This window comes from Lithobates pipiens, unplaced genomic scaffold (genome assembly GCF_037356315.1).
Source record: "Lithobates pipiens isolate NorthernLeopardFrog02 unplaced genomic scaffold, aLitPip1_a1.2 Scaffold_8, whole genome shotgun sequence".
Classification (NCBI taxonomy): domain Eukaryota; kingdom Metazoa; phylum Chordata; class Amphibia; order Anura; family Ranidae; genus Lithobates; species Lithobates pipiens.
Genome location: NW_027507903.1, coordinates 538,087,779 through 538,113,309, shown reverse-complemented (window position 1 = coordinate 538,113,309; position 25,531 = coordinate 538,087,779). Strand labels below are relative to the sequence as shown.

At 47.3% G+C, this 25,531-nt stretch overlaps 1 protein-coding gene across 2 annotated transcripts in view; it reads left to right on the top strand.

Moving 5' to 3' along the window:
* Nucleotides 1–14,315: 14,315 nt before the first annotated feature.
* The window catches only part of OGDH (oxoglutarate dehydrogenase), a 122,030-nt gene continuing 110,814 nt past the window's right edge, over nt 14,316–25,531 (top strand). For both annotated transcript variants that reach the window (XM_077469667.1, XM_077469669.1), the window contains exon 1: nt 14,316–14,432. The gene's annotated coding sequence lies outside the window, so the exon portion shown is untranslated. The remainder of the gene's footprint in view (nt 14,433–25,531) is intronic.

Here is a 25,531-nt window from a genome sequence, read left to right as displayed (position 1 = left end):
GCACCAAACCCCGGCCCTCCCACACCCAATTCCCAATGCCAAAATTGGACATCTACCTCCTCCAACAGTTGTCGTAACTTCAACCTTCTCATCCCAATTCCTCTGATTCCACAAGTCGGCCCCCCTCTTTCATGTGCCCTCTGGAATGCCCACTCAGTCTTCATCAAACTAGCTTCTGTCACTGACTTTTCTTCTCCAAAAGCCTTAATCTATTTGCTATAACCAAAACCTGGCTCCAGGAATTTGACACTACATCTCCTGCTGCCCTGTCCCACAGTGGCCTCCTCTGGATTAACTCCACCAGACGAAAAGGAGGTGGTGTTGGACTTCTCTTCGCACAAGTCATCTTCCAAGTACGTCCCACACCTCCCTCTTTCCCCCTGCTCTTTCGAAATGCACTGCATTCGTCTTTTCTCTGAAGCTTCTCCGAGGGTCGCAGTCATTTATCGGCCTCCTAGACCAGTGTCACGATCAGTGTGACTTCTCTCTGCATTGCTACCCCACTTTCTCTCATCTGAAGTACCTGCCATCATCCTAGGTGACTAACATTCCAATCAATGTTAATACTGCTACCCACTTCTAAACTACTCAACCTAACCTCCTCTTTTAACCTAACACAATGGACACAAACCACCACTCACTCCAACGGCAACACTCTCGACCTCGTATTCTCCCATCGCTGCACTCCCTGCAATCTCTCTAACACACCCTTTCCTCTCTGATCACAACCTTATCTGTTTCACACTCTCCTTGTCCCCTACATCCTGTGCTGCCAACCCACAAACCACTACCCGCAAAAACCTTTGCAACCTCAACCCTTCACTTCACTCTGCTACTGATGGCCTTTATGACAAAATCGCATCTCTGTCCTGCCCAGACCTAACCACTTCCATCTACAACACCACGTTGTCATCCTCCCTAGACATACTTGCTCCTATTTCTACACCCAGAACCAGGCCCCATCTGCCACAACCGTGGCAAACAGACCACACCAGAAGTCTCAAGAGACACAGCCGTGCTCTTGAGTGAGCACGGCGTAAGTCTAAATCCCAGCAAGACTTTGCCCTCTACAAATCTGCCCTTCTCAAATACAACTCTTGTCTCCACATTGCTAAACAAACCTATTAAACACTCTCATCAAAACCTTCTCATCCTAACCTCGCCAACTCTTTTCTACCCTTAATTCTTTACTTCACCCCCACCCACAAACTTGCTTACCACTCATCAGATTGCTAACCATTTCAATAGCAAAATCGACACAATTCGCAAGGAGATATCAAACATTCAAATTCCTCCCCTATCCAACACATTGGGTCCAACACCACACTCAATGCTCTCCTCCTTTTGCCCAGTTACCACAGATGAAGTTGAGAAACTCCTCCCCATGGCCCACCACACTACCTGTCCCCTCTCAATTACTGCAACCACCTTCCCACTCTATTCTAAACTCCCTAACCCACATCTTCAACCTCTCCCTCTCCTCTGGCACCTTTCCTTCCCTGCTCAAACATGCACTGGCTATCCCCATACAAAAAACCCTCACTAGACCCCACCTGTTTGAATAACTTAAGACCCATCTCCCTGCTCCCGTTTGCCTCCAAGCTCATCGAACGCCTTGTCCATGACCGAATGAGTCCCTACCTCACAGACAACAAACTTTTCGACCCCCTACTGTCTGGCTTCTGCCCACAACATTCTACTGAAACTGACCTACTAACTGCTAAAACCAATGGGCACTACTCCATACTCATACTTTTAGACCTCTCTGCTGCCTTTGACACAGTTGACCACCTGCGCCTCCTCAGCAAATTACACTCCCTTGGCCTCTGTGATTCTGCTTTATCCTGGTTCCCCTCCTACCTACCTCAGCACACTTTCAACATCATCTCCTCCACTCCCCTTCCTCTTTCTGTTGGGGTACCCCAAGACTCCATCCTTGGGCCTCTTCTATTCTCACTCTATACCTCTTTCCTGGGCCAGTTGATAACCCCCCATGGCTTCCAATACCACCTCTATGCCGACGACACCCAGATCTATCTCTCCACTCCTCAACTCACCCCCTCGATCTCCTCAATCTCAAAATTAGTGAATGACATATCGATATGGATGTCACACCACTTCCTCAAACTCAATCTTTCTAAAACTGAGCTTGTTATATTTCCTCCTTCACGGTCCTCCACCTGTGACTTCACCAATAATATCAACACAACCATTGGTCCCTCCACACATGCCAGGGTCGTAGGTGTAATCCTTGACTCTGACCTCTCCTTCCACATCCAATCACTGACTAAATCCTGCCGCCTTATCAAAAGGAAAAAAGGCTTCCCCCTGAGTGAGTGGGATTTTAAATGACCATCAACTCCGGACACAATAATATATCATTTTTATTCATAAATTACACAATGTACATAATATTACCAGGAAGTGCAAATGGGCTAAACAATGTCCTCCTGGTATATTAATAAACAAACATATATACAGAACAAAATATGATTAAAACAATGCTTGTCCTATATCACCCATACCCGACGCGTTTCCAGTTGCTGATAATTCAGAACCTTCATCAGGGGTGAACAAACTTGATGATATAGCAATCTATAATATAAAACAATTCAATTAAAAGCATACAAGCTATTTTTACCAGGATGGAAAAATAAAAATAAATAAATTTAAACAAAAACGAAGAGGGGGATTCCCAACACACACACACTTCACAGAACAAAATTAGCTAAACAGATAAAATGTCTGCCAATCTTTACCTAGTGAGGTGTAAGTTCGAGGATCAAAATGCCTGCCATTTAGACCCCTTTCACACCACACCGCACCTTGCGTCGGCGGTAAAACGCCGCTATTTTTAGCGGCGTTTTACCGCCGGATTTGCGGCGCATTTCGGCCACTAGCGGGGCGCTTTTACCTCCCCCCGCTAGAGGCTGCGAAAGGGTTAAAACCGCAGGCAATACGCCGCAATAGCGGCGTTTTGCCGGCGGCATTACAGCGCTGCCCCATTGATTTCAATGGGCAGCAGCGGTGGAGGAGCGGTAAACACACCGCTCCTTCACCGCTCCAAAGAAGCTGCTGGCAGGACTTTTTTCTGATGTCCTGCCAGCGCACCGCAGGGCTTTCACACTACAAACAATGGTGCAGCTTCTTTAGGGCGTTTTGCAGGCGCTATTTCTAACGCTATAGCGCCTGCAAAACGCCCTGGTGTGAAAGGGGACTTAGAAAAATATAAGTATGTCTGAAGAGTACTTCAAATACTATCGAGGTGTCAACCAAGTACAGGATGTCCTGCAAATTACTTCCAGATCAGTTAGACCTAAAATGGTGAACACAAAAGAGTATGTGTACAGCCAAATAGTTGTTAAAATCCATTTCCAATGAAAACATGTATGCCTATAGAGAAAGGAATATACCATGCAAGACCAAGAATGTGCAGGCAACTATTTAATAGAAAAGAGGTGTCCGCAAAGATTTTTTGCAATATATGGAACATTGCCATACACACCTTGGATGTAGTTCATAACCAGAGACAAAAGTGGAAACAAAGAAAACCCCCCCAAGTGCCATTTGAATAGAAAGCCCTGATTTACATAACGTGCAGCATGAAGCAGCCTATAGAGCCAAAAGTAAATAGATATAAATAGAATCATGTAGTCTCATACTCACGGATTCTATGGCAAGGGGGTTTTTTGTTTCTATGTGAGACATTAAATTGGAACAAACAATGGCTATCTGGATGTTTCAAATCCACCTTCATGTGTGTGTCAAGCTTAATTAGCATGTATATGACTTGCACCCAGGGTTGCCTTGTCCCATTCCCAGGAAATAAGCCCAAAAGGAAAACTGGAAGCTGTAGTCCAACCACAAATTACCTATAAAGCAGATACGGTAATTCGTATTGTACCAAAATGCATAGATTTACCTCCTTGCATAAACTTAGCTAAAAGGTGTACTTACAAACAGCAAAGCAGTCCTCTATGTGCAGCATATGGATGGCACTCAAATTTCCAACAGCTGACCTCTTTAAATATGGAGTGGTGATCCTCTAATTGGTTGGTGTTTCACTTGCTAAATAGGGAGGGTGTGTGCAATTCCAATGAACCATCCCCCTGTGTGTATAGTGAAGCGATTGTCAGGTTTCACACTTTTACCTAGCTCAGCCAATCAGGGAGGATGTGGGCGTAGAGCCTCACGTGGCTGTAAACCTCCCCAACGAGCAGCGTGTATGAGAAAAGTGCGTTGTTGCGGCGCACACTCTCAGCATAAGCTGGTACACAAGAGGTATTTCCGGAAACAACAACATCACTAACAAGGCGCCAGTGGGAGTTACCCACACACCCAGCGGAAGTGACGGCGTGTATAAGAAAAGTGCATCATTACGGCGCATGCTCCCAGCATAAGCTGAAACGCACGTAGTCTTTCCGGAACTGACGTCCCTCCCAGAGCGCCGGTGGAAATTGCCTGCGCACCCAACGGAAGTGGCGTCATATGATGTGTTGTTCTACCTGAGGATGGAATGCGGCAGAGGCCAGTATTGGAACGCAGGCCACCAACGGAAGCCACACTAAGATGGCACAGAGGGAAAGACACAGAGTAATTTCCCAAACAAAAAGAGAAAACAAGTGTAAATGTAAAAACCACCAAAGAAACATGTGTACCCAATCAAAATTGGTATGTGTTCCTGTTAAACATGACTAAACATGACTAAATCCTGCCGCCTTAACCTCCACAACATCTCCAGAATTCGACCCTACTTGACTAATAACACCACAGGCTTTGGAATGCTCTACCAATTAACATCCGCCTGGAAGAAAACCACCTGACCTTTTGGAAAAAACTCAAGACCTTCCTCTTCTAGCTGATGATCAAAGCTCGTCACAGCGCCTTGAGGCGATACAGTTCACGTTGTGCGCTATACAAATATTTCATTCATTCATTCACAAAGCAACTTATTCACTCCTTGATTATTTCCCGCCTTGACTACTGCAACTCTCTCCTTAATGGCCTACCCTTAAGTAGGCTATCCCTGCTTCAGTAAATTATGAATTTTTCTGCTAGACTAGTACACCTCACAAACCGATCCGTGACTGCTGCTCCTCTCTGCCAATCCCTTCACTGGCTTTCCCTACCCCACCGTGTAAAATTCAAAATGCTAACCATAACATGCAAGGCCATTCACAACATCGCCCCCATCTACATCACCAACCTCATCTGCAGATATCGCCCAGATCGTCCTCTCCGCTCCTCCCAGGATCTCCTGCTCTCTAGCTCACTGTGGGCGGCACAGTGGTGTAGTGGTTAGCACTCTCACCTAGCAGTAAGAAGGTCACTGGTTCAAATCCCAACCTCAACACTACCTGCTTGGAGTTTGCATGTTCTCCCTGTGCCTGCGTGGGTTTCCTCTGGGTACTCCAGTTTCCTCCCACAATCCAAAGACATGCAGGTAGGTTAATTGGCTTCTGTCCAAAATTGGCCTTGGTATATGAATGGGGACCTTGGATTGTGGGCTCATTGAGGGTAGGGACTGATGTGAGTGTCCAATGTACAGGGATAAGGACAATTGTAGCCACTCACTCAGGATGGACTGGTGTCTTTATTCAACCTTGCTAACTTTGAAACTCCCTTGTTGCCTCCTCCCATGCTCACCTTCAGGACTTCTCCAGAGCCTTTCCCATCCTTTGTAACTCCCCGGTATATCCGATCAGCCCCTACCCTGTCCATCTTTAGGAGATCCCTGAAAACTCATTTATTCAGGGAAGCCTATCCCACACCCACCTAGCTGTCCCCGAGCCACCCTCATCAAATCATTCTCTGCAGCTATTACCTTTTATAACACCACCCCCTCCCTTTAAAATGTAAGCTCTATGAGCAGGGCCCTCCTGTACCTTTTGTATTGAATTGTACTGTAATTGTGTTGCCCCCCCCCCCTATATATTGTAAAACGCTGCATAAACGGTTGGCACTTTATAAATCGTGTATAATAATAATAATAGAATGGACTGGGTCTCTGTTGCCTTGCACTCACAAAATGCACTCCTTGCACTCCTCAGTTTTTTGTGTTGGAAGAAAAATCAGAGGCGCTGTGGAGGACAAGCATGTGAGCTGCCTTTTTGTATTTACGCAAACTGAGTGGACCGATTTAAAAAAAGACTTGTAGTTGCACAACAGCTTAAGTGCCAAGGTTGCCTACCCCTGACGTAGAGCATCAGCTAAAGGCTACAGCAGCTCTATGTTATGTGATTGCTGTGATGACCAATCACAGCACTCACCATTGAAAACAATGTAGTACTGTTTACATTTATGAGTCCTCCACTTCCAATGGAAAATCTAAAGGTGGATGCCCCCATTGACAAAGACGGAGGGACTCGGCCCTGCCCCCCCCCCCTCCCCCCACTCCTGTGTCACAGCTTTTGATTGACAGGAGCAGCAGCCAATGGCTCCCACTGCTATCAATCGGTCCAATGAGGAGAAAGACAGCGGTGGAGGCCACTGCGTTCATGGACATGGCTGGATCGGATTGGGATAAGGTAAGAAAAAGGGGAGGTAAGGGGCTGGGGGAGCTGCAGCACAGAAAGATTCTATGCATTCTATGCATTAAGGTGATAAACCTTAAGGCTTTAGAACCACTTCAACTTTTCCAGCTGCAGCAGAAGAAAATAGTGATCATAGGTGTGTGTGTATCTTCCTCAAGCGTCACCCCCCGCCTCCCCGCTGGGTCCCTAGCTTGCCACTTACAGATACTCCTCAAGTATCACCCCGCTGGCCTGCTTGGTCTCTGGCTTGACACACAATACTGCTCTGCAAGTGTCACCTCTGCTGGCTGGGTCCCTGGCTTGGCACCTGCTGAAGTTTCCCAATTTTCCCAATTCTTACCAAGTCCCTGACTCCCTGGTAATAAGGTGGATGGTTCCTTATTGGCGACAGCATCCCCTCTACCTCCAACCATGACAGTGTAGCACTGACCCCCCGAAGGAGCTGCTTGATTGATTCGGGCCTGCACTCTGTTAATAAACCTCCACTGAGTTGACTCAGTCCCCTTGACACAGCTGTGGTGCAATGCAATATAATACACAATACGATATACTATACCTGTATTACCACCTCAGGATCCACTGGCTCCACCTGCTGGGAGAAAGAACAATACTCCGCACAAAGGGGTACCTAACCAAAAGTATATTTTACCGTAATTTCTAATAAACAGGTGGTAACAATGATTGTACTGTCATCTTGACAGGACAATGAATTTGAACAACAATTATACACAGTGTAACTACAAGGGAGCGCCGATTACTTTTATAGCTAGTTGTGAGATCTCATTAAAAGTACACAGTCCTTGATCTTCTTTTCTTCTGCTAGCTATGATGGTGTCTTATAAATTGTAATCCAAAAGGGTAAAGAGATTAGAATTGACTTAAAGATGATCCTAATTCTGCTTCTGTAAATGTTCCAGAAAGTGTTTCCGTAAGTATAGTACAATGCTTAAGATGCAAGAAGAATTAGGCCTTATGCCTGCCTAATATCAGTTTCTGTGAACTTCTTCTGTAGGACTACAGGTCCCAGGAAACACTGTATATGAGTCTGACTAGATGCAAATGTGTAATGAAACTATGGGCGGCAACCTGCTCACCCACTGAATTTGAAGCTCTGTATAGTAGCTCTGGTCCGGTGCTCTGTGGCTTGCTTCCATGCCGGCCGGCTTCCGTCACACTGCTCCGTTCCGCTGGGTGAACCGAGTCTTCCGATGCTCAGATGAATGCCTCTGGATCTCTCCCAATCCGGTCACTATGTCTCTCACGCTGTCGGATCGCTCAGGCAGTCTGTTTGAGTTGCGCTCCGCAATAGCTGTAGGCCGCTCCTTCTGGAGATCTCCTCACTGGTCCTCACAGATGGACCATGCGTCCAGACGAGAGCTAAGATGGCCGCTCAGGGTCCTTTTATGTCCTACCCAGCATGCAGTGCAAGAGAGGGTGCCCATGGGTATGTTACCTGGCATTCTGGGAGGTAGGTCAAATATCAAAGTAAATAAACACTTCCTGTATTTATTTCAATGCTCTGAAAAGAAAATTCACCCTAGTCCACTATCTGTATTTGGCCGCTAGATGGCGCCAAATACTAAGCTATAGAATTGTCCATAGACTTACATTATAATAACATTAACATAGGATCAGTAGGCAGAGATGTCAGTGGTACAACAGGTTCTACGGATGTCAGAACCATCATTTCTGGTTGGACTGCAAACCGCAGTCCCAACCCTATGCTGCTCTCCTGTTTCTGGATAGGCCCCCTCAGTCAGACTAGCAGCCAGATGCCCCCGGGATAGGCCCCAGACTCCGGCCTAGCAGCCTGGGTCAATACAACACACATCCACCCAGACAGCTGTCCAGGTGACACAGAACTCAGATAACCTGACTCCACCCAAATAAATATGCTCTCCCAGCAGGCCAAGGGACTCAAGAAAATCCCTACTCATTGGCTGAGATACCCCATATACTCCTAATCTGTCCTTGCAATGCCCTTGTTAAATCGAATGCCACCAGACTCCAGGCCACCTAGCGACAGAAGAGAGAAGTGCAGCCATTCCAGAAATAGGGCAAAGTTAGTTGACCTCCTAGCAATTGGCCAAGGCAACTATCACTTGGAAAATAAATTTAGGATTAAATTCAGGGTGCTACATCAGTTTTACTCATGATATCTAGCTGTTTTACACAATGCAGTTTGATCCTACAGGGAACTCCCACTAATAATGGAAGACTAGCGCTTGGCTTCAGTGGATGACTTTTAAACCTTTTACTGCACCCACCATATATATATCTTACAGCAGTGGCAACGGGGAGATATCACACTGGGTGTACATCTTCAAGCCCCTGTCCACATGCGACTGCCCCTGGCATGCTTCCTGCAGGTCTGCATGGTGGGTGTCACCAGCTAAAGTGGAGGGAAACCAGCGAACCTCTCCCCTAGCTGCAAACAACAAAGAAGCAATATGTATGATGTCACTTCAGGTTTCTGGTGTCACTTTCCCTGGCCACGGTGGATAGCGAAGAAGCTAATGGAATGCAATCTGTGCTCCATTAGCTTGAATAGAGAGCAGGTGAGACATCAGGGGTCAGGGGTAGACCCCTCTTGTTTCATCAAAGATGTAGCACACTCCTAGTTAGGCAGCTAGGTAAAATTCTTTTGGCTCCTTCTATAACCAGGGGAGCAGTAAGTTTGCTCTGGTCTGTTTTGGCTTCACAGGCTGGGAGTTTGATTTTCCCCTTGCCTCTAGAAAAAGTTCTGGAGCTTAGGGAGAGAGAATTTAAATGACCAGCCTGAATATTAAGCAGGGCCTAGCTAATCCCTGGGGAGGTGTGCCCAGACAATGGCTGGGATGCTGTTAAACAATCTGGTGCCTTGAGAAGATTGTCTTTTTTCCTGCTGAGGGAATGTGAAATGGGAGGAGGGGGCAGCTTGCCCCTGGAGCCCTTTGGAGTGGATGGTGGACTGCTCTATAAGAGGCTGCACCTATGGGCTGCTCTTGTTCCAGGATCCTGTGAGTAGAGTCTCTTTACTTGTGTGTAAACCTACTTCATGGTCCCCAGCCATAAACCTGTATACTGTTCTAGTCTACCTTTACTTGTGCTCAAACCTACTTCCTGGTCCACCAGTCATAAACCTATAGTCTGTTCTATTCTATGTGTTACTTGTGCTGCTGTTACTAAGTGAGACGTGTCCTCTGCTAACAATACCTAACGTTTTGTAGTATTCCATACCACCCTAAACCCCCCTATTACCAGTTCTACAAGCAACTAAAATGTAAAAAGATATCCTATAAGACTGTTCAATGAGCCGGAGTGAATAGGTTGTTGCTGTGTGCCTGGCTACCCCTGAACTGTTTGGGAAAAATCCTGTTAAACTACATTGGCCCCTTTAGGGGTAGCACTACATAGAGAACCTGTCACAAAAAGTTTATATCCCATGTCACTGGGCGGCATAGTGGTGTAGTGGATAGCACTTCCACTCTAGCAGTAAAGAGGGTTGCTGGTTCAAATCCCAACCACGACACTACCTGCCAGAAGTTTGCATGTTCTCCCTGTGCCTGTGCGGGTTTCCTCCGGGTACTCTGGTTTCCTCTCACATGCCAAAGACATGCTTGTAGGTTAATTTGATCCTGTCTAAATTGTCCCTAGTATGTGTATGTATGAATGTGAGTTAGGTACCTTAGAGTGTAAGCTCTTTGAGGGAAGGGACTGATGTGAATGTACAATGTATATGTAAAGCACTGCATAAATTGACAGTGCAATATAAGTACCTGAAATAAGTAAATGTCATTCCTTTTTGTCAGGAAGCATAAAAGACCGCACATACATCAGTGTTCACATGTATGAAAATGTGCATTGACAGACTTTCAAGTGCATCTGCGGCCACCAAGCAGCCTACTTAAACACAAGCCCTTTACTGAATGGTCTTAAAGCGGTTCTACACCCTAAAGGGGAAGTTCCGCTAGTATTATCCCTCCCCCCTCCGGTGCCACAATCGGCACCTTTCGAGGGGGAGGGGGGTGCAGTTACCTGGATAATCCAGGTATCTGCACCCACTTCCGGCCAGACCGCCGCATGGCTCCGCCCACCCCCGCATGGCTCCCCCCCCCCCCCCCGTTGTGTTCTGGGAAACACACAGTTCCCAGAGACACAGCGGGGGACCATAAGAGAAGCGCAGCGCAACTCGCACATGCGCAGTAGGGAACCGGGCAGTGAAGCCCTCATGCTTCACTTCCCGATTCCCTGACAGAGGATGGCGGCGGTGGCTGCAGCGAGACGAGCGATCGCTCGTTATCTGCCGCCGACATCGCTGGAACCTGGGACAGGTAAGTGTGATATTATTAAAAGTCAGCAGCTGCAATATTAGTAGCTGCTGGCTTTTAATATTTTTTTTTTAGGTGCAGCTCCTCTTTAAGTCTTGTTCTTTTTACCCAGCTCATGATATGCATCTTGATCCATTAACTGGCCTGGCTTCCCCTCTGAGCTTGCTCTCGGATTCTCCTTGTCTGCTCATGTTTACTGACTGCCTTCTCTATTCTCTACCGACCTTTGCCTTGACTTACACCCTGGTGTACCTCCACTCGGCTACCAGTCAACCAGGTTTGGGACCTGACACCACCATTACTGGTCATGGTGTCTCCATGGTGCATCGCCAGCTGTATGTTACTCATCAGATACCAGTGTTTTCAAGTTCCTACTCACAGTGTCTACACCTTGGAACTTCTGCCTTTCTTTCGCTCCTACAGTAGGGTGACCAGATGTCCCCGGTTTCAGGGTACAGTCCCCGGATTGAGGACACTGCCCCCGACCAAGTCTGTCCCCGGTTTTGTCCCCGGATTTGACTTCAACAGGAGCTGGGGCAATTTTCAAAGACAGTCAGTGCAGAATAAAAAAAAAAATTCTGAATTACACCCCCCTGCTCCTACTAGCTTAGGGGGTGTATTTTTTTCCATTATCTGTGTCTCTTTCTGATGATGATGTGCTGGTCAGAGTGGATAGACTATTTCTTCAGTTTCCGGCACATGCCCATTCAGCTCCGCTCACATGTTCTTCTGCCTTGGCTCAAATCATGGCCAACCGCCTGCCTGAATATCTCCTTGCCTTCCCTGGCAGAGTCATTTTCCTCCGATCCCCACCCAGTATTAGCCAGGGTCCAGAGAGTGAGACCTGAGAGGCTGTAAGGCAGGCGGAGGCGGCAACGGGCAGAGAGAGGCAGGTGAGCTCAGCCAGCAGGAATAGAGGGGATGCAGATCCAATCGTGGGGCTGTCAGTGGCTTCAACACAGGTGTGCTTTGGGGCTGCCTGTGAATAGATTACATTGAACTGTGTCTGTCTCTCTGGCATAATGGATGGTATCAGAACTCACAGGCAGCAGGCAATTGTTGGTCATAAGTTAACAAAATCAGCACCCAGCAGCCATGTTATGTGACACACTGTGACAGAGCCAGCCAGAGCCATGATAAAGTGCCTGTTGCCTGTGAGTTATCATAAATAGGGTCGCCATCAGGGGGGTAAAGGTATTACACCTGTAAGGGGCCCGCCTGTCTCCAGGGGCCCGGCCCCCCCCCCCCGACAATCAGCTCAGCGGGTTGCCTTTGAGCCAAGCAGAGAAAAAAAGAGATCACAAACTTTGTTAGCACCATCCCACCCCCCCCCCCCCCCCCCCCGGGTTATCAGCTGGAGAGGAGGAGGAAAGTAAACATGAGGCCATCACCCCATCCCCGCTTATCAGCTGAGGAGGAGAGAGGAAACATGAAGAGATCACTAATGTAATGTTCGCCAAACCCCCCACCACCCCGCGTTATCGGTGTGCTATTGGAGAGAGGAGAGGGAGGAAAGAAAAAGAAAGCTTGCTGAGATTACACTCACAGCGGCTAATGTTTTCTGCTTATCCATCCCTGCGGAGGCAGAGCCTAAGGATTTGCTGGACTGTGATTGGGCAAGACAGGGCCAGGGGGAGTGGCAAGCTCATCGATAGCGCACATAGACATGGACACCAAAAACAGATTGGAGAGTATAGCATGGAGGGTAAGTCGCAATTTAATGTGTCCTACTGACTGTGCCCCCATGTGCAGTTCTTCTTGGATGGGACACCCTAAGACCCCTTTCACACTGTGCCGCCACTGTCATCAGTGATAAAGCAGCGCTATTTTTAGCACTGCTTTACCGTCATTTTAGCAGCGCTATTCGGCCGCTAGTGGGGCGGTTTTAATCCCCCGCTAGTGGCCAAAAAGGGGCTAAATCTGTCCGCAAAACGCCGCTGACAAAGGGTCAAAGTCTATGCCCATCTTAATTTTATTAATGCCTCAATTTAAGTATATTTATTTCTGTCCAAACGCTTTGGGCATAACTCCCAACTTTTTGAGATGGGAATAAGGGACACCTATGAGCAAAAGTATGTAGGATAGGACATACCCCTTGCCACACCCTCTTAAAGGAGAATTGTACAAAAAAAAAGATGATACGATTGGTTAACCACTTCCCGACCAGCGCACGACGATGTACGTCGACAGAATGGCACGGGCAGGCATATTGTGCCATTCTGGTCGCGGGACCCGCGGACTCGATCGCCGCGGGCATCACCGCGATCTTCTCACGGAGCGGCCGAATGGAGGAAATGCTGTATAAACAACATTTCTCCATTCTGCCTAGCAACTAGTGACGCTGATCTCTGCTCCATGTGATTGGAGCAGAGATCAGTGTACACTAAATGAAAGCCCAACCCCCCCACAGTTAGTAACACACCCCTAGGAACACTTAACCCCTACACTGCCACCCACTGGTTAACCCTTTCACTGCCAGTGTCATTTACACAGGAATCACTGCATTTATATAGCAGTGATTACTGTATAAATGACAATGGTCCCAAAAATGTGTCAAAAATGTCCGATGGGTTCCCCACAATGTCGCAGTCACAATAAAAATCGCAGATCGCCGCCATTACTAGTAAAAAAAAATAATAAAAAATTATTAATAAAAATGCTATAAAACTATCCCTATTTTGTAAACGCTATAACTTTTGCGCAAACCAATCAATAATCGCTTATTGCGATTTTTTTTACCAAAAATATGTAGAAGAATACGTATCGGCCTAAACTGAGGGAAAAAAATATTTTTTTATATATTTTTGGGGGATATTTATTATAACAAAAGGTAAAAAATAATGCGTCGCTCTATTTTTGTTTATAGCGCAAAAAATAAAAACCGCAGGGGTGATCAAATACCACCAAAAGAAAGCTCTATTTGTGGGAAAAAAAGGACGTCAATTTTGTTTGGGAGCCACATCGCACGACCGCGCAATTGTCAGTTAAAGCGACGCAGTGCCGAATCGCAAAAAGTGGTCTGGTCTTTGACCAGCAAAATGGTCCGGTCTGCAAGTGGTTAAACCCACAAGTGCTTTTTTTTACCACTACTATTCCTTTATTTTGGAATTTACAAATGCAGCAATTTAGAAATCAGATGAAAAGTTTAGCACTGGGAAACACTTTAAAAAGTAAATTTTTTTATACATCTATACAGTTCAGACTAACATGAGGGACAAATGAGGAGCAGAGAGACTTTGCTCCAAATCAGGGACAGTTGGGATTTATGGCTTTGGGTGTCAATTTTCCAAAACAGGATCATTTGGCAAAAACGAAAAATAAATCCACTGTTCACCAGATAAACCTCCTCTGTGCCCTTCTGACTTGAATTGTGTTCACAAGGGCAAGGCTACTAATAAAGTTTTCCAAGAGTTGAATAAGCGCCGATAAAGCCGGAAGGGGTGTGGCGCCTACGCAGTGCTGCAGGAGGCGGGCAAAATGCGTGAGGCGTGGAGTTCGCAGCCGTGGCCGCGCCCTCCAACTCTCCCAGCCAGTCGCCAGGCGGGAGCCGGACGGAGCGGACGGCTGGGGCTGCGTACTGCACGCCAAGGTGAGACGGGCCTGCTGCGGAGGGGTCGTTGGGAGGAGTTGACTGGTGGCGGGCACCGGGGCTACATAGAAGCGTGACCTCGGGGACGGGGCTCCGGGAGGGTGCTCGGTGTAATTCCCCGCTGGAGTTATTCAGGCGTGAAGCCAATCACAGGGGTCCTAACAGCCGCAGGGACACTAGGGCGTCAGCTGTTGGCTAATGGAGAGCCCCCGTGGGCGTGTCGTGTGCTGCTGCATAGTCAGTAGTGTGTCCTGAGCTGCAGGGAGGTCATGTTAGGTGGGCTGGGGCACGCATGGTGTGTGTGGTGAGGGCACACGGGGGCTGGGGAGTGAGTAGTACTGGAGGAATGGTCAGATAACCTCCATTGACATCATGACAGGCGCTATACTAGTTACCATTATGCTTGAGACTGTCAGGGGTCTGAATGCTCCGTTAGGTACACAGGAATCAGCTGGACTGAGATAAAGTTGGCTGAACTATGGCTGGGGACGGGTTGAACGCTACTAGAGGGCCGGTCCTGTGTTCCCATTTATCTTTGGTATGTGCTATTCACCCCTTGGAGATGAATCATCTCTGGAATCTCGTATATGACCTACATCATGGGAGAGCAAGACCAGAGGAAACATTTTGGATAGAGTAAGACAAGGTTATACCCCCTCGTGAGGGTTTTATGCCTTCAATGTCTAAGTGGGGGAGGCTTGGCCTGGCTTCCCGTACAATATGTGGGGGGGGGGGGGGGGGGTTTGGCCTGGCCTGGCCTCCCATCCAATATGGGTGGGAGGCTTGGCCTGGCTTCCCGTCCAATATGGGGGGGGGGGGGGGAGAGGCTTGGCCTGGCTTCCCGTCCAATATGGGGGGGGGAGAGGCTTGGCCTGGCTTCCCGTCCAATATGGGGGGGGGGGGGAGAGGCTTGGCCTGGCTTCCCGTCCAATATGGGGGGGGAGAGGCTTGGCCTGGCTTCCCGTCCAATATGGGGGGGGGGAGAGGCTTGGCCTGGCTTCCCGTCCAATATGGGGGGGGGGGGAGAGGCTTGGCCTGGCTTCCCGTCCAATATGGGGGGGGGGAGAGGCTTGGCCTGGCTTCCTGTCCAATATGGGGGGGAGGCTTGGCCTCCCGTCCAATATGGGGGGGGGAGAGGCTTGGCCTGGCTTCCCGTCCAATATGGGGGGGGGAGAGGCTTGGCCTGGCTTCCCGTCCAATATGGGGGGGGGGGGGGAGAGGCTTGGCCTGGCTTCCCGTCCAATATGGGGGGGGGGGGGAGAGGCTTGGCCTGGCTTCCCGTCCAATATGGGGGGGGGGGGGGAGAGGCTTGGCCTGGCTTCCCGTCCAATATGGGGGGGGGGGGGAGAGGCTTGGCCTGGCTTCCCGTCCAATATGGGGGGGGGAGAGGCTTGTCCTGGCTTCCCGTCCAATATGGGGGGGGGGAGAGGCTTGTCCTGGCTTCCCGTCCAATATGGGGGGGGGGGAGAGGCTTGTCCTGGCTTCCCGTCCAATATGGGGGGGGGGGAGAGGCTTGGCCTGGCTTCCCGTCCAATATGGGGGGGGGGGGAGAGGCTTGGCCTGGCTTCCCGTCCAATATGGGGGAGGGAGAGGCTTGGCCTGGCTTCCCGTCCAATATGGGGGGGGGGGGGGGGAGAGGCTTGGCCTGGCTTCCCGTCCAATATGGGGGAGAGGCTTGGCTTCCCGTCCAATATGGGGGAGAGGCTTGGCCTGGCTTCCCGTCCAATATGGGGGAGAGGCTTGGCCTGGCTTCCCGTCCAATATGGGGGGGAGGCTTGGCCTGGCTTCCCGTCCAATATGGGGGGGAGGCTTGGCCTGGCTTCCCGTCCAATATGGGGGGGAGGCTTGGCCTGGCTTCCCGTCCAATATGGGGGGGAGGCTTGGCTTCCCGTCCAATATGGGGGGGAGGCTTGGCCTGGCTTCCCGTCCAATGGGGGGGGGGCTTGGCCTCCCTCCCTTCAAAGTGAGGGAATCCTTTGATGTCTCCAGTGCTAGTGTTCCCTTCTATTCCTATTCTGGTGACCACTCTGTATTTGGGATTTTCCTTCACTTTCAGGGGGAATTCACACGTACAGCAGTGATGGGCTTGTCACAGCAAGGAAACGGTTGTATCCTACGTGTTCACACTGCAACACAGCCTAGGGCTGTATTTTCTCTCACCGTGCCGGATCACATGGAAATGTACAGCAGCGCATCGAGCTGTGGGGCATTGCCAAGAATGAAGTGGTCGTTTCAAATACTCGGCAAAAAAGGAGCTGTGTGATGTGCTGAATTCTGTGCTACACTAAAACCACCCCCACTGCAGCCCCAACGGAAAGCTTCCGGAGCAGCAAAGTGCTGCGGTGGGTCTCTGTGTGACTGGAGCCTCAGTGATGTCACCAGGACAAATGGAGAGGGCGACTCTCAATTGAGCTTGCACTGATACTGGTTTTCTTATTGATGTATAGAGATACTTTCCATTTCTTTAATTTCCATATTAAATGAGAAATGGTCGTTGACTGCAGGCTATTTGTACCGGAAAGCGTTGCAATTCCTGTCTGTAACGCATTCAACTTAAAAAAAAAAAAAAAGTTTTTCCCTCCACAGCCCATGTTTGTGAACCCCGTATAGAAAAGGAAGCACCATCTGGTGCAGCAATTGGGAGCTTATTAAAAAAAATGTTAACTCACATTAAAATGTACATATCTCTTCAAATCCAAATCTGCATAGTTTCCCTGTCCTGCTCATGATGGAAAATCACAGCTGCTGGGGAAGTTCCGGGACCCCTGTGGGTATAGGGTGGAAGTGATGGCAGCTTGGGGCGTCAGACCCCCTATACATCTCCTCCAGCCACCATGGTTTTCAATCATCTGCGGGACGGGAACATGATACAGATTTGACTAGATGTGTACTTTAATGTGAGCAGTTATAACATTTTTAATGAACTGCTCATTACTGCACTCGATGGCGCTTTCCTTTCTATACTGGGTTCATACACAGGAGTGGTGGGTGAAATTGCATCTGATTTGGACAAATCACTGTGCATTCTTTCAAATTGCATGCAGTGTGATTTGTGACAATTTTGTATGAATGCAAATTGCGCCGCAAAGTTTTGATATTGGGAGTGTTTTCACAAATATTCATGTAAATACTTTGTATTGGTGCGTCCCTAATCTCAATAATGGGACAGATATGAAAAACCTAACAGGTGTTCTAATCCCGCTATGCTCTCTCTGAAAATTTTCCTTCAGTTATACTTTAAAGGGTTTGTTTATCTTTAACAAAAATCTACTTATGTGGAGAAGGGGTGTTTGAAGATTTAAAATAAAAAAAACCCGTGCAGCTTTGAGCAAAGTTGGATAATGCCCTTTCTAAAAGGTGTAGGCCATTTATGTACCTCATGAAGCCTGACTGGATAACTTCTTGCTGAGTAGAGTCCAGTGTTCCCCCGTCACGGGAGAGTCCAGTGTTCCCCCGTCACGGGAGAGTCCGTGCTTTTCTGTGATTCAAAACCTCCTTACAGGTTCTCTCTCTCTCCAGATGCAGTAGTGCTGACTGCAGCGTTTGAGAGCTGTACTCCTGTCAGGTTTCAAGGGGTACATAAATGCCTATAGCCAGGGCATTATCTAAGTTTGGGCAAAGATTTGTGTTTTTTTTTTTGGTAAAGGTGCACTGTCCCCTTAAAGCATTAAGAGCTATAGGCACTATGTTTGCGAGAAGTCCCATGCCCACATCCTCTCAGGACATTGAGGGTCTTCGTTGGTCAGGTTAGGCTAATGTAATACATATGCACAAGTCAGTTGTGCTGGTAATGTAGGCTGAGCTGCACATCTACAGCTCAGTTTACATGCTGCATTTATCAGGCAGGTAGGTGTAGTTGAGTGCACAAGAGACATTGCATTTCCCTTTTGAGATAAGTAGCCTGCTTGCAGATTTGTGTAACATGCCTTCAGTTCTGGCTTAAAGGATGAGTGCATTTATCTTGTTTGCCACTTTAAAGTGGGACTTCAGTCTGCCACTCTGGTGGCTCGACACCCTATTGGGCGCCACTATTATGGTAAGACACGCTCACAGGCTCTGCCCAGCCTTTTGGTTTCTGTCGGTTGGCACATCTGTGAAGGCCATTTTCCACACATGCGCAAAGGCTGAGGGGGGGCGGGACGACTTAGAACTTCCTGGTGGTAGTGCATGCTTGGGAAACCAGTACATGTGCAGATGGCTGGAGACCTTTTGATGCGGGAGACCTGCCGCACATCTCTGAATGTGCAGGGGGCAGGGAAATATGTTAGGTCAACTTCATGGGGCAAGCAAAATGCATGCACTTTCTCTGAAATAAATACAAAGGCAATTAATGAAGACCGGAGCAGGAAGAATCTGGAACAGCTGCACGTGGCAACCAATCAGTGTCTTGCCTGTTTTCAGAGCTGATTTGAACAAGATTGAAGTGCCTCAAGAGATCGGCTAATTCAATTTAAAATACTACATAAATTTTATTACACCCCATGTAGACTTCATAGGATTTACCCTGACTCTTCGTCACAGTGCTGGCGCTGTGGAGCGGATTTGGCGGGGTATATTCATATGATTTGGGCTTGCCCCATGGTTCAACGTTATTGGTCAAGCATACTCTCTTTTATTACTGAGCTGACAACGATCCCTATACCTCAGACGGCGGAGATATGTCTGCTTGGGTTGGTGGATGCTTTGGTTCCCTCGCGGGCAGTCCGCACATTGCTGGGGCTGCTACTCTACTATGCGAGGAAACTTGTTGTGCTTCGGTGGAGGGCCCCTACAGCGACCCTCACCCTGAGTGCATGGAAATCATTAGTTAACCTTGCAATACCACTGTACAAAGAAGCATATTCCATCCGGGGTTGCCCTCAGAAGTTTCAGAAGGTTTGGAATATCTGGTTGGAGTCTGAGACAACGATTGGGGAACGGGACAGCCCTGTTGGGTTATCAACCTAATCTATCCAGTAGACAACTCCTCTGGTAAGCTCTCTCTGGGGTAGCGTTTGGGATGCCTAAGTATCCGATTGACGCCCACTTGTAGATCTCTGTTGGTAGACTGCCTATGGTACATCATTACGCTTAATGTTAATTACTGAGACTTGCATTGCTCCTGTCAATTTTAGCAGCAAGCTAGGGGGTTTGGTTGTTGTATGTTCTTTGGGTTAGGCGGATAGTTTTTTTTTGGTGTTCTGCCTTACCTGTTGTGTTGTATTGTTTGAGCCGGGGAATGCCCCGAGGCTATGTTCTGTACTTTTTCTTTTAAAACGAATAAAAAGAATTTATAAAAAAAAAAAAGAACAAGATTGAAGTGGAGCTAAACCCTCCTCACGTTTTCAGCTAAAGAAGCTGCCATTTTGGTCTGTTTAATCTGCAACTGTCTGTTCTGAACATGTGATTGGTTATGACACCAGCCATTGGATGGTTTGACAGTTTGCTTGAAAGCACAACCAAATGTGACAGTTGCACTCACTGCCATGTAACTGTTAAATTGATGGGTTTAGTTCCACTTTAAGGCTCTGTTCACACCTAGGCAGTGTGGTTTCAGGCAGAAAGTTGCACGATTCTGCCAAAAGAAGTTCCTTTTTTTTTTTTTTTTTATTTGCCCTTCAGGCGTTTTTCTTCAGATGACAGAATGCTAAGATGTGAACAGGGGTCATTGAAACGAATGGGATTTGTCTTGTTGGGCATTTTTAGAGCAGAGGCTTGCAGCAGAAAAACGCGCAAAAAATGCCCGGGTGTGAACAGAGCCTTAGAAGCTGCACAATTTTTAGTAAACTCCTGTTATGCCAACTGTTAGGACTTCTTCACAGAATGACTGTCAGGCCGTGTTGATCTGCATTGACAAATGCAGGCTTAAAGTGTAAGTAAACCCCCCCCCCCCCCCCCCCATATCGTTTTCAGCCAAGGAAGCTGCCATCTTTGCATTTGTTTAAACTACAACTGCAATAATGCTGCACATGTGATCAGTTTAGACACCAGCCATTGGCCGGCTTGACAGTTTGGTTGAGAGTACAACCAATGATAATGTTACATTTCTGGCACGTGCCGGAAATGAAATTGCTTTATGGATGAATTTACTTACGCTTTAATGCAATGATGCAGAGTAAACCACTGTTTTGCACAACGCACAGCAATGAGTAAGTTATCACTTGTCATGTGTGGCTGTGTTCACAAAAACGGTTTCCTAATTTCCAGACACCGCAGTAATTGTCGCTGAAGCTTACAATTCCAGCTGGAGTACATGTCCCATAGTGGGTTGCTTAGTCTCTACCTCGTAAAATGTCATACTGAACACACGGCTTTCTGCGATTGTAGGAGGGGTATGTGAATGCCATGATATCATTTCCTCCAACCAGAATGCCTTTTATTCAAGTTCAACTTTAAGAAAAAAAAATGAAAAGCTGTAGTCTGTCGCATCGCTGTGTGGTTGTGCAATTCACCAGCAGGCATACATTATACATAAACCGGCATGAAATGTACTTCAGGTTTCTGCAGAGGACATTGCATGTGAGTAGAGACGTACGCATATACTCACCTTCTTTCATTAGGGACAGTTACTCTCTGGTCTTAGGTGCATATTACTGAAGGAGAGCGATTTGTAGCAGAGTACACCAACCCAATGCTGTAGCACTAGTTTAGCTTGTAGCAGGGTCAGTGACCAGTGTTTTCTTAGCATTAAATCACCAGCGACTTAAGCGTTTCCATTGCTAGCTACAATCACTTTTGTTGACATGAGCAATTTGTAGCATCAATTAATATGATTCAAAAGCTCACATGCATGCAGTCCTACAGTTTAATCGCTGCTGCAAATAGCTAATGCCTGCAATGCGATTTGTAGCTCATGGTTTAATCGCTAGATTCAATAGAGCTACATCATTAGCTTGTGCTTTACTGAAACTACCGAAGGAGAATGACTTTTAGTAAAGTATGACTTTTCATTTGCATAACGTGGTCATGCTCTTGAAATTCTCCCCAACTCCTTTACCTGAGATCTGTATGACAACTTGGAGTATTGGGCCATTTGATGTGAGTGTTGAAATGTGAAGTTCATAAATACCATAATCCATAGTATAGGTGTTCAGGCTAATTAAATCGGGTTGTTTGTTTTTTTTTTCGTTGTGATATTCTATCGTCTCACATCCACAAAAAAACTTTTTAGGACCATTTTATACTATAAACATTGCAGTGTCATACACACAATTCTTGGTGAACTGAAGGTCGGTGTGGATTATTTGAACCTGAAAACGCCATGTTAAGCTTGTTCTGTGCCCTTGCTAAAGCAAAGACAAACTGTAAAAATGTAACAGGTGGAGCTATTCTTAGAGGGAGGCATGCCGATCGTCATCTGGACTTTTCTAGGCAAGAGAAAACAAAATGTAGTAACCCCTGATGATCAAAATAAACTCATTCGATGTTCTGATCGTTATTTTTTTTAATAGGTTTGTGTACTTCAACTTTTTTTTTTTTTTTCTTTCCCAAAAATAAAATAAAACGGTCACCCTCGCCTTGAATCTTCTCTGAGCACAGACCGTTGACTGTCAGTCACCACCCTATTCTCTGCCCCTCCAGCATTCACTGGAGTGCTAGGCTGGGGGAGGGGTGGGAGTGGCCGTTTCAGACTCGGCTGCCTGCTGAGAGGCTGAGCTAGCTTCCTGTTTGGCATCTGGGCAGACCCCAATGTTATTGTCGGGGTCCTGGAAGAGAATGGATTGGCTGCGTGACGTCAGCTGACAGCAGATTTAGCCAGCTGAATATGGGTCTCAAGAATACAGAACTAAGTGTACTCCTGTGATCCACAGAAGTATGGTCAAAAGAGCTTTGGCCATACACCTTTAACCACTTGACCTCTGGAAGGTCTTATCCCCTTCATGATCAGAGTGTTTTTTGCTATTCAGCACTGTGCTACTTTAACTCCTGTAGAAGCAATGTTATTTTATTTATTTTTTTAAGCCAGTGTGTGTGGAGCCTTAAAGAGGAAGTAAACCCTGATGGGAATACTATGCATCGCATAGTAGCTCATTATGTGTCACTTACCTGACACAGGAGCCAGCGAAGTCGCCGCTGTCCCCTGTAGTCCGCCGCATCCATCTTGCTGGTGGCGTCTCGCAGCTCCGACGAATGACAGCGGCGAAGCCGCGATGACGTCACTCCCGCGCATGCGCACGGGAGTCGCGTCTCGCAGCTCCGCCGCTGCCATTCGGCGAAGCCGTGATGACGTCACTCCCGCGCATGCGCACGGGAGTCGACAAATTAGGCAGATCCATTCTTGGACTTGCCGCATTTAGTGCGCCTGCGCGCGGCTGTCTACGGCGCATGCGCCATAGACAGCGGTGCCCATTTTCGGGCAAATATCTCCTAAACCATATAGGTTTAGGAGATATTGCTTGGACCTACAGATTAAGGCTTACCTGTAGGTCAAAGTGGTTTGAAAGGGTTTACTTCCTCTTTAACGTTATAGTGTCTACAAACTGGTGTGTACGTAGCAGACATTACGCAGCTATAGAGGCTAGACTGTAATGGCGCTGATCAGTGACTTGTAGTAGGACTGCAATCTGGCACTATCTGGGGGTCACTTACTGACACTGATGTTGCTAGTGACACTAATTCAGTGATGACACTGGCTTGGAAGGGGCTAACATCTGGGAGCAAATTAAGGGGTGTAACGTGTGCTGCTTTTTCTCGCTGATTTTTAGGCTGCATTCACACCTGAGTGTTTTTAGCTCATAAAACGGCTGGAAAAATGCCTGGAAAAATGGCCAACAAGCAAAATCCTATTCATTTCAATGGCTCCTGTTCACATCTGAGCGTTTTGTCACCTAAAGCAAAACTCCTGAAAAATGCCTTAAGCTCAAAAAAGAACTTGAGCCTCTTTGGGGCAGGTTATAGGTGTTTTTCCATGGGTGACCTGTACAAAATTGTGGTAAAAATGCTCAGGTGTGAATGCAGCCGTAGGGAGAAGAAACAGGCAGATCACTGTTCCTATGCATACAGAGTTCTGTGTGTTTGTAAACACAGAACTGTGTGTGATTGGCCACAACTGACAACCTGACTTCAGCCAAAATCATTGGCTGAAATCGGCTGCCAAACTTGTGCTTTGTCCAACCACAGCACGGATTGGTAAGGGGCACGCGCATGCGATGTGAAAAAGCAAGCAAATAAGCTGTGGTCTACCTCGATAAATGCTGCAAAGCAAGTCGTTATCAGAAAATAGGATATTGAGCTATTGCCAGAGAGATATTGACTAAGCCAGAGAGAATACAACTCCAATCATAACATGAAATTATGGAAACTTTGCAGCAGTTTATTGAAAAAAAATAACATTTCAGTTTCTACAGCTATAGCCCATGAGGAAAAATCAAATTAGCGGGAACCAGAAGACACATGTTCATACCTTGTGGGCCTAATTTACACTTGCAGTTGCGGGGGCAAAATACCATGGGGTTGGGCCATGTTTTTACTGCTGCCTCTTCAGCTACAAAGGTGGGTTGGTTACATATGCCACAATGCTTTTCACCCATTCACATGCTATGCATGTGCTTGCAGTGCACTGGTGTGGAAATGAGAAGAGGGAGGTGCTCTGTAGTCCTAATACACTTTTTGTTTTATGGCGACAACACTGCACCTCTATAGACAGTATGGCGAGTATTGTCACACTGGGATGGAACATGTTACCGACCGGATCACCCAAGTAAATATAAAAAAAAAGAAAGCAAAATGAATGTAGCCATCATGTCTAATGTCATGACTGATTCTGAGGGCCAATATCAAGGTTTTAGCCCAAAAAAGATGATTCTGTTTCTAGCCTCTGCACCCCCACATTCTCCTGTGCATTCCTTCATTACCCATAGAGGTGCATACAGGGCTATAAATTAAGCCTCGTACACATGTTGCGATTGTTGGCAGGGATTGTGTGATGACAGACTGGTGGCCTAAATCTGATCTTTCCTTCAGACAACTGTTGTCCAACTTTGGCCAAAAACATTATGGCAGGCCTAGTAAATTTTCAGCGGACAACGATCTGTTGTCAGATTTTTGTATCGTCTGTACACAAGACCGTCACACAAAAGTCCAAAGTACAAACGCATGCTCAGAATCGATGCTCACCAAACACGACATTACTAGAAGGTGCCCAAAGGTCAAGAGCTGAATTCCACGTAGTATGTCACTAAGTTCATGTTTGGTTTTGCAGACAATTGTGTGCTGTTAGTATATAAGATGAGATCCAGGCACACGCCCTTTTGACAAAAGTCTGATGCTCGGTTGGGCAATAATCAGTATGTATGTATGAGGCTTTAGTTGCAACTGAAGGCATCTGAGTTGGTGGACACTGAATGTGCTTGAAAGGATGCTTAAAGTGGTTCTAAAGCCTGAAGGTTTTTTACTTTCGTGCATTCAGGAAAAAAACTTTCCGTATGCAGCCCCCCCCCCCCCCCCCCCCCCCCCCAGTCTTTCCTGAGCTGTCTCTGATCCACCAATGTTCACGAGAGCCTCTGCTGTCCTGGGCCTTTTCCCACTCCATTGACCGAGTCAGCAGCAGGAGCCTATTGGCTTCCACTGCTGCGAATCACAGCCATTGAGCCAATGAAGAGAGAGTGAGGCCGAGATGCGGCTTTATGGATCTTATGGACACAGAGCAGCGGCTCGGGTGTGAGCATGCAGAGGTACCCCCAGGGCAAGTGGCTTTCTCTAGGGGCTCTGCTCGAGGAGGAGGAGCCACGAGTGCTGGGGGGCCCAGAAATGAAGAGGATCTGAGCTGCTCTGTGCAAAACCACTGCACAGAGCAAGTAAGTATGACATGTTTTGTTTGTTTGTTATTTGAAAAAAAAAACCTCTTTGATACCACTTGAAAAACAAGAATGACCACTCTAGCGGGTGTGTGCTCATAGTGACTGAAATAGATGGTGTCTTGAAATTCCAAACTGGAGAAGCAAGACGTCACCAGTGCTCCAACAGATTCCTTTCCACAAATTACAATGATAAAGGGACACTACAAGGCTTGGAGATGTGGTCTTTTGTTTTGACCTATGTGACCTTAAAGTAATCAGTAAAATGAATACAATTGGAGGCTGCTGGCTTGCTTCTTTTTGCATGAGGAAGTTCCCTCATGC